Here is a 10,349-nt window from a genome sequence, read left to right on the forward strand (position 1 = left end):
ATGGCCTGTGTCAGCTTCAAAGTCCTGCCTGCGGTACAGTTGGACCCATGCTGCACAAGTGGGCACTTGGCTATAAGGAATGAGGCAAGCTGGCTGCGTGCGATGTGAATGCAGTTAGGGAGTTAGGAGAGCGAGAGTTGTAACAATGCTTTCCCAGAGGGACCTGACGGATCGTGAATGTGGGGCGTGGGCCAGTGCAGGAGATGAGGGAGGACACTGTGCTTGCTGGCTGATTGCTCTCCACATGCAGGACAGGATCTCATGGATATTGAGCTCATTCACACACTAGAGCTTGAGTGCTAAATAAAGAAGCGCCAGCACTCGCTTCTCCACTAAAGCCCTTCTGGTGCTGGTCTGGGTCAACTTGCTCACCGACAGCAAAGGAGTAGTGAGGGTGGTCCAGGAGCACTGGAACCTCCCTAGAAGCAGGGCTGGTTTTAGGCCAATTCCACCAATTCCCCCGAATCAGGCCCTGCGCCTAAGAGGGCCCCACGCCCAGTGAGAATCTCTTCCCTGGCTAGAGGCACCTTTTTAATTTTTACTCACCCAGCAGCCCTCCGGGTCTTCAGCAGCACTTCGGCGGTGGGTCCTTCGCTTGCTCTGGGTCTTCGACGGCACTTCGGTGGTGGGTCCTTCAGTGCCGCCGAAGACCTGGAGCAAGTGAAGGACCCACCACCAAAGTGCCGCCGAAGACTCGGAGCACTGCCTGGTGAGTACAAGCCCCATGTAGCTTTTTACATTTTATTTTTTTTAATATAGTCATCCCTGCCGGGGCCCTGTCGAAACTGTTCAAAGCCGACTCTGCCTAGAAGTGGGGGGGGGCCACTGACACCCAAACCATGGCTCCCCTCACCCCCTTCCCTCCCGCTCTCATTCAACCTCTTCCCCCGAGGCCCCACCCCTACTCTGCCTCTTCCCCTGAGGCCCTGTCTCCGCTTGCTCTTCTCCACCCCTTCCTCACATCACTTGCTTTTAAGGAAGGTAAAAAGTGTTGGGGCCATGGCCCTGGTCCCCCTGTTCCGGCGTGCCTGGGGTGGTCACTATACTTCTGCTAGGCTCCTTTGGTCTGTGCTGTGATAAAGGGCTCCCCTCCCCAGGGGAAGAAATAGGGGCCTGCGGCACTCACCATAGGGGAGGCAGGAGCAAGGTGCAAAGAGAGTGGGCCAAGCCCTTCTCTTGGCCATCTCTGAGCAGAGACCCAGCAGCTACCACCTCCCTTCCCAGCTGTAGCTGACACTGCAGAACAGGGTGGCCATATGGCCAGGGACCTGGTACCTGCACATGAGGTAATGGGCTGGGGTGCCAGCCCAACGGGGAGCCCCTGCTGGCATTCCAGTGCTGTGGACTGGGAGGGGACTAGAGGCCTCTGCAACTAGAGGGTCCCTGAGCCCCTGGAGCAGGGACAGGGACTGCAGTCCCAATGCCAGGGCTTTCCACAGGGAGCTGCAGGGTCCATCCCCCTACGGTCTCTAGGCTGCACCCTGCCCTGGCACTGGGAGCCTGGGCTCTGCACAGCCCAGCACTTCCTTCCCCTTGCCGAGATGGGGGAAGCTCTAGGACACTCTTCTGCCTCTCTACTGGTGGATGGGCCCTCTGCAATGGATTCTACCTCCCACTCACTGGATCTCCTTCCCTCCCATGCAAGGGCTGGTGAGCCAGCCAATGGGGCTTCCTCCAGTATTGCTGGGCTGCCTTGCCCTCATCCTGGGCAGGGTCCCTAGGACTCTCCTCAGGGCCACCTGGTGCATTTCTGGCTCCTGACCAGCTGCCAGGCCTGGAGAGCTTGGAGGTGAGCACGGAGGAGCTCTGGCGAGGGACACTGGGGTGAAAGCCAGGCAGAATGTGGACAGCCTGCAGACCCTGCACTTCAACACTCTGCCGTGGGGGGCTGCGGGGAGTCCTCTGGAGGGAAGCCTTGGGGTGGTGAGTGGGGGAAATCCGAGCTGGAGGAAATCATTAACTCATTGGAATTCAGTTATGATTCCCAGTCTAGACTGGAATGGGATGGGTCACACAAAGCCCGTAGGGCACCTCCAAACCCGCCTGCTCCTTCCCCCGTACCCCATCCTGGCTCTTACACTGCCCCCACACTTGTCCCCATTCCCACTCCAGTCAGACTGCTCCTTCTCCTCTGGCACTTGGCTGTGTGGGGTGTTGTTGCTGAGAACCCAGGACAGACAGGCTCCCTGCGATCAGTTCCTGTGCCTGGTGCAGCAGCCCCAGCTGCCAGGAGGCACAATTTCAGGGAAATCCTTCTTACCCCCAGGCTCAGCATGCTGAGATTTTTCCAAAAGCTTGTAACTTGGCCATATTTGGGAGCACAGCCATGGGTCCAGCAAAAGGCACATCCCTGGTGCCAGGGCTGCCAAATTTCAAATCCTTGCTCCAAAATATGGAGGCACTAGAACAGACAAAAAGATTCTTACAGTTAATTAATTAATATGGGCAAAACAATGTATTTCCCCAATCTCATCTCTGCAACATCAGAACCATTTCATCTAAAAAAAAAAAATCGGCTTAAGGCATGGGAAATTTGAGCCCAAATGGTTAAATGCTGGTACAGTTATAAGCAACTGAATGCAGTGTTGGGTAACCCTATGTATCGACATCACCATCTATGCCATCTCCAATACGACTGAAGGTGCCAGTGTCCAGTGTGGCTAGATAGCCAGCTCCTTGGTGGGCACAGTGCCAATCCATGTTTGGCAGAAGTAGGTCTAACCAATCTAGAAGCTGCAGCATGAATGGATAAACTCAATGCTGCTCCACAACCAGACAAGTGGGGAGCTCTGATGGCGCTGAGCATCCAGTGCCCAACTCCTCTGCTCCTTGGAAAACTTTTCCACTTCGCAGCAGTGGCTCTGCCTTCCTCAATACAAGGCCTTAGACCTGTCAGTGCTGACCCCAGCGGCAGCTAATGGGGCTAAATCAAGGCCCAACTATGGTTGCAGGACCTACACTAGATAAAATATTTTTTGAAATCTCACCCCTAAGCAACATTGCTATATTGGCAAATGGCTGTATTTCAGTTTGACCTAAATCATTTTTAAGTGGGGTCAATTTTTTCATTTAAAGCAATGGAGAGTTTGGGGGGTCACAGCAGCTGTTTTGGAACCCAACCAGATCTGGCACCAAGGGATTATGCAGCTATGGTCTCAGTTGCGGTGCTCAGAGCAGCATGTCCCTGGCTGAGCCACTGTCCAAGGGGGTTCTGTACAGTTAGTGAAATAGGCTTGCTTTCCATGAGGGGAGGTGCAAGACCTGAAGCAAATGGGATAATGAAAGAGAAGCAGCATTCACAAGGAACGGGGCTCCAGAGCAGGGGTGGTTTGCCTTCACTGTGGAACCAAGCAGCTTCCTCTGAGGAACACAAGGTGTTTTGCACATTAGCAAAGTAAGCCTCTTACCACCCCTGGGTATCACCACACCCATTTTACAAGGGGGAAACTGATACCAGGATTTTCAACAGTGATGTGATTTTGGGAGCCCATCTTGGCACATGTTAAAGAGGCCCGATTCTCAGAGAGTGCTGCCCCTCTGTGAAAATTGGGCCCATTTGAGGGGGTCTCAAGTTGGGCACCCAAAATCGTTAGCAACTTTTGACAGTTTTGGTCTATGAGTTTAGGTAATGTGTTTGTGGGATTATTTAGTCTGCAGAAGAGAAGAATGAGGGGGGGATTTGATAGCTGCTTTCAACTACCTGAAAGGGGGTTCCAAAGAGGATGGATCTAGACTGTTCTCAGTGGTAGCAGATGATAGAACAAGGAGTAATGGTCTCAAGTTGCAGTGGGGGCAGTTTAGGTTGGATAGTAGGAAAAAAAATTTCACTAGGAGGGTGGTGAAGCACTGGAATGGGTTACCTAGGGAGGTGGTGGAATCTCATTCCTTAGAGGTTTTTAAGGTCAGGCCTAACAAAGCCGTGGCTGGGATGATTTAGTTGGGGATTGGTCCTGCTTTGAGCAGGGGGTTGGACTAGATACCTGCTGAGGTCCCTTCCAACCCTGATACTCTATGATTCTAAGATCACATAGCAAAACAGTGACTAAGGCAGGACAAGAAGCATCCTGCCTGCCTGTTCTTGGTTCTGGCTGATATACCACACTGCCTCCCTACACAGAGTCACTGAAGTGCCTGTGCATGAATTACCTGGACACAAATTTCTGTGCTCTGAAAGGCACAGTGTCTTCCCCCCTGGCATGCTGAAAAATTCAAGCTACTCAGCTGAATTTCTATAACTGGGAAGCAGCTGTACTTGATTTCCAAGGGCACAGGCTAGATCTTTCCTTGCAGTGTGGGTTTAATTGTCGGTGGCCTGCAATATCCTCCTTGGAGCCTGAAAAACCACTTCCGCCTCAAGCCAACTTGTGCCTTTCCACTTGGCTGTCATCCGCAGCTCTATGTTTCTAATGTTTGTTTCCTTTCCTGGGCACGTGCCTGAATTATTCCTTGTGGTGCTTTGCTGCAGGAGAGAAGCACAAGAACAATATGTAGCTGTTTTTTAAAGGTCCCACAAAAATAGCATCTGGTTTTTACTGACAGTGTTGGCATTGCAATAAAGACATTGCCAATGGCAGGGAGTGGGGAATACTCCAATGCTGCCCCTTAGCCAATACAGCCAGGCGACCATAGCAAGGGCATACAGTGTATGTCTTCACATCACGACCTATTGCAAAGGGATTCCTAGAGAAATCAAACTGCAACTTCCCTCCAGCCTCTTCCTGCCTCTCGCCTGCCCTCAAAGTTGAAGAACTTTGGGGACAGGAGAGAGGGGTGTCCCCTGAACTTCCACCAGTGCCTGCTGGTGCCTGGGGTCTCCACACAGGCCCTGCTGGCTCCACTGGCCCCATGTAGCAATAATAACCTGGAATTGAACCCAATATGGTTCTTCCCAGAACGTGTGTGCTCTAGGGGGTAAATATGGTATATGGCATGTCTGGCTAGTGCCCACCAAAGCAGAGATTACGGCTTCAGAATTACAGCTTTAAATTTCAAATTTTCCCCTCTCCATTGGACCAGAGCAGTAAGGCATACATGGTGCTTACAAGGGAAAGTGTTACCTAGTGGTCTGACCTCCAATTTGGGACCCCCTGAAAGTCTGATTTCTGAGTTGGCATGGGACTCCCTGTGTGGCCTTGGGAACATCCCATAAATGCTCATGAGCACAATACTACTACTTCCCTACCTCTCAGGGCCCATGGGAGGTGGCAGCTTCTTAGGCCATGTCTACACTTACAGTTTTGCAGCGCTGGTAGTTACAGCTGTGTTCATACAGCTGTGTAGGGCCAGCGCTGCAGTGTGGCCACATTTGCAGCACTTGCAGCGCTGTTGGGAGTGGTGCATTGTGGGCAGCTATCCCAGCATTCAAGTGGCTGCAACATGCTTTTCAAAAGAGGGAGGTGGGGTGGAATGTGACAGGGAGCGTGAGGGAGACAGACAGAATGGATTTTTGGAGTTGACACTGTTCTCAGCTCCCTGCCTTGCAAGTTCTAAGGACTGTGCCTACCTTCAATCATTTTAAAAGTTCTAACTCCCTTCCCCCACCCCTCTCTCATTCACTAAATGCAAATTATGTACTTCTAAATACCCGTCAGACCAGATCAGCAACTGCTGAACACGGACTTCCCCCTCCCCCTCTGCCGTGTGAGCGTGCTGTTTCTCTCTTCAAGCAAACAGCTGTGAACATTCCAAAGTAATTCCCCTGCCTGCCTCCGCTCGCTCAGCAAACAGGAGCTGTGTTTGTTTTTTAAATAAGCAGTTTGGCTGAACTCTGAGCTCTCCCTTTCTTCCGGTTTGTTGTTTACAGGAATTCTGGGATACCTCCTTATACCCCGGAGGTCAATAAAAGCGCTGGTGGGCGTCCACACTTGCTGACCAGCGCTGGATCACCAGCGCTGGAATCCCTACACCTGAGGCTCGACCGGGTGTACAGCCAGCGCTGCAACCAGGGAGTTGCAGCGCTGGCCGTGCTTTGCAAGTGTGGCCACATCCTAAGTTGCAGCGCTGTAACCACCTCACCAGCGCTGCAACTCTCTAGTGTAGCCATGGCCTGAGTGTCTGAAAAGGGGGGATTGTTATAAATCACCCTCTGTTTGGAGCCTTGAGCAAAGCTTAAACAACATGGGATGTTTGAGGACCATTGTCATGGATTTTTTTCGTCTTTCCCATCTAATTACCAGGAGATTGTCATGTAAATGAAATGATCTCCTCAGTCATTGGGCTGCTCCTTGGGAAGCTGTGACTGAAAAAGCTGGTGAAGAACTGATTAAAAAAAGGAGTTGGGTGCAGCTCTCCACATGCAAATACCCTGGTAAGCAATGGAGGGTTTTGGCTTCACAATGGTTGCTGTCATGGCTGCTGCCTGCATGAGTCCGGAGGGCAAGGTAAATGCAGGCATTGTGTATTGTCAGGATGCACCCTCATTGGTCCTGAGTTGGAGCCATTGTGGAGAAGAGTTTCCATGGAGCTGCTGATCATGCACCATCATGATCAGACCCAGCTCTCCCCTGCATGAAAATTTGTGTGAAACAAAGTATTTTGGTCAGAAAATTCAGCTTTCAACAAGAAAAATCAAAACAAAAGTATTTCTTTTTTTAAATTTTTTGATAAAATGTCAGTTCTATTCAGAGAGAAAACCACTTTCATTTTCCAACCACTTGTCTCTCCACTTGAAAAAAGTTAGAAAAAATATAAAAGGGAGAGGAAGAGGTTTTTCCCCCCACCAACACAAAGAAAAAAATTCAAAGTATGTTTTGAAAATTTTCATTTTGAAATTTTCCATAAAAAAGTAGAAAATGTTGAATTGAAAAATTCAGGTTTGTTTCAATCATGTCTAATTTTAAATGGGATGGCCTCAGTTTAATAATAATAATCTCTAGCCCTTTTCCTCGATAGATCTCAACATGCTTCGCAAATGAGGCCAGTATCATCCACAAATTACAAATGTGGGGGAACTGAGGCACAAGGCAGTGAAGTGACTTCCTAACAGCAGAGCCCAGTAATTAATCAAGGGCTCTCGACCTGAGTCTGAGTCCAGTGCCCTATCAATAGTCTATGCCTCCAGACAGTAACGCACCCCAATACAATTATCTTCCTATTTTGTGTCTGATCTTTGAAAGCCTTACCAACTTGAGTAGCTCCAGGGAAGTCAATAAAACTACTTATGCAAAGAAAGACCTTTGTTTGGAAAAACGTATGAATTCTTTCCAATGAGAACCCAGCATCACTTCCTTTGGGTTGGTGCCCTGTTAAGAACCTAATGGCTGCAGCCCAGTGCTGTTAGACCAGTGTTGCTCCAACCCCATGGTTAGTCTGTGACACACACTGAAAGCTCTACATTTGCATATGAGATTTTTTTCTTTTAAGTTTCACAGAGAAAAGGTGATTAATTTCAATAGAAAATCAAATTTTCAGGGCCTCTTTGTGATCTTACTCTGGGTTTTAAGGTACTCTGACTCCAGTGAGTTCATTAGAGCTATTCCTGATTTACACCAGCCTAGGTCAGATCACAGGCACAACCAGTCAGTGCTATGTCTGAGCAGTCCCCTACTGTAGACACTGCATATACTCAGACACAAGGAGTTTTCCCTCCAGTGTGCACCACCTCGCTGAATGACAGCAGCCGTGCCCTCTTCTCTTGGCTTAGCTGCTGGGAGTTTTGTGATCATATCTGTGTCCCTGAGGAAGTGAGAATCATGCCCCTGCTGGTTATAAGTTGCAAGTGTAGACCAGGTCTTAGGCCAGACCTACACAGGAAGAGGTTTCCCAGTCCCAGCAAACCCCCCTAGTGTACACACAGAGTTTATATGAGCAAAAAGGTAAATAGTTTATATTGAGTCTCCAATCAAAAAAAATGCGATATCAGCAAATGCACTTTTATGCTGATATAACTGTGTCTATACTAGGGCTTTCGCCAGGGTAGAAATTTGCCAAAAGCATCACTTCCCTAATTATTAACATTGTTAGACCAGGAAAAGTTTCCAGTGTAGATCTTGCCTAAACCACCTTTAAGTTGAGTCAACATTTTCATTGCAATCAATGGAGAATTTTGCCTGTGGCTTCAAAGAAGCCAGGATATGGCCCTTAATATATAACTCTTCTATGTCAAGAACTGCCCAGTTCATTCTTTCTCCTTCAAATTCTGTGTAACTGTTTGCTCCGGGACTAGGAGGTCATGGCCACATTTCCAGAAGTGCTCAGCAGCCAGCAGCTACCATTGTTCTACTGGGTGGTTGCTTCTCTATTGTTCTCAAGGGGAGCTAATGGGCAGCTATGAAAATCTGGCTCCTCTATGTTCAATTTTAGCTCACAATGAAACTTCCTGGCCCGTTCTATAGCTCTGAAACTAGGAGGAAGTGTTACTGAAAGTACTGCGGCAAAGCTCTCCAACAGCAAAGCTGCTTTGTTTCCTGTTGCTAGAAACAAATCCAGCCCTCCAACAGACACCTCTCTGTGGGGTCCAGAGGCCAAAGCCATCCCTGAGGTCACACCCTGGATCTCAGGGGCATTGCACCAGGGAGGAGGTCAAGTTGGGGGACCCAATCCTGAAGCCCTCACGTGAGGATTATCATGCACAGACATGTCCAGGTGACTTCTCCCGGGAGTCAGGGCTGCAGGCTCTAGCCCTGGGATCAGTGACCAGATTCCCTTTGGTGTCACCTGCAGGAAGGGCAGGCCGGAAAGGCATCGGCCTTGTGCAAGTGACTCCTCCTCTGCTGTAACCTGCATAGCTGGAGCTGAACTGATGCCTCTAGCTCAGCTTGGGTGTGTTTGCACTGGCATGGTGCCACAAGCGCAGGCTGTCTGGAATTGAGACGTGTCCACACTGCATGGTGTGCATTTTTGGGAGTGCACTGCCTTATGGGGAGATGTCCAGACTTCCTGGCACTGCACCAAGGCCAGCTGTATTCTGGGCAGTTCTCATTCCAGATTGTGGGGGCCTCCAGGAGACTAAGCGAATTGTGGGAAGAGGGGGTCAAACTCCCATAGTTCCCTCCACTGTATCCCCAAACTCACCTGGTGCTGGAGCCATTTCCAAACTAATGTTCATCAGCAAGGAACTGGTGCAGAGGAACTGAGACAGAAAAGCAGGGGCATCTCACGTGTGAGCAGGCAGGCAGAGCCTGAGTCAGCAGCTGGAGGGGCGAGCCAGGGATGGGTGATGGAGTTGGGCAGGGGGGAGTTAATGCAAGTGGCTCTGAAGGACAGAGGTCTCACTGCACTTTGGGTTTAGCAGCCAGCAATGTAGCCTCCTCACACCAGAAAAATAAAAAAAGCCATTGCTGGGTACAGTCACACAAGTGCTAAATATAGGGGGAGTTTAAAAAACACAGTTCTGCAAACTGTCATTGTGAACAGACATATTCTCAGGGGAGATCAGATCAGTCACAGGAAAACTGTGCTCTTGTGTTTGGAAACAACGCGCTAGCCTGTGCTCCTTAGTCCATAGTTTGGCTCCTACATCGGGTACCTGGATTTCAGAGGTGCTGAGCTGAGTGCCCTGGACTGAGGGCTGGCAGCCCATGTGTAGGGACGGGGGAGTTCTGAGTCAGGGCCAGATGCTTTCTCCTGGTTTCAGCCCATTTGGAGCACCTGAGTGACACAAAGGGGCCAGCACCCAGCCACAACTAAGGATTCCCCTGGGTGGGGGGAGATAACTCTGAGAGTAGGGGTTGGATTCCCCCACCACCCACTCCATCTGTCCTGCAATATGGGATATGCTGGGAAACAGAAAGTGGTGGGAGAGCTCAGCTTCATTCTGCTCTGCAAATTCTAGGTAACCAAGGCCAGCTGTCATGTTGGAGCAGCCCCTGCTAAGCTGCTCTAACTTACATGGAAACTAGGACCATTGCAGCAGCCATGACAGTAACTATTGTGAAGCCAGAACCCTCCATTGCTTACCAGGGTATTTGCATGTGGATAGCTGCACCCAGCTCCTTTTCTAATCAGCCTGTTCTTCACCAGCTTGTTCAGTCACAGCTTCTCGAGGAGCAGCCCAATGACTGAGGAGATCATTTCATTTACATGAAAACTCCTGGCAATTAGATGGGAAAGACGAAAAAATCCATGACAATGGTCCCCAAACATCCCATATTGTTTAAGCTTTGCTCAAGGCTCCAGATAGAGGGTGATTTATAACAATCCCCCCTTTTCACAGACACGAACAAGCTGCTGCCTCCCATCTATCCTGAGAGGTAGGACTACTGTGCTCCTGGGATATTCCCAAGGCCATGCAGGGAGTCCCAGATTGGATGTCGGACTGCTAGGTTAAGACTTTCGCTTGTAGGCACCGTGTGTGGTACTGCCCTGACCCAGTGGAGAGGGGCAAAACATAGAATATCAGGGTTGGAAGG

Source organism: Gopherus evgoodei, chromosome 5 (assembly GCF_007399415.2).
Source record: "Gopherus evgoodei ecotype Sinaloan lineage chromosome 5, rGopEvg1_v1.p, whole genome shotgun sequence".
In the NCBI taxonomy this organism is placed as follows: domain Eukaryota; kingdom Metazoa; phylum Chordata; order Testudines; family Testudinidae; genus Gopherus; species Gopherus evgoodei.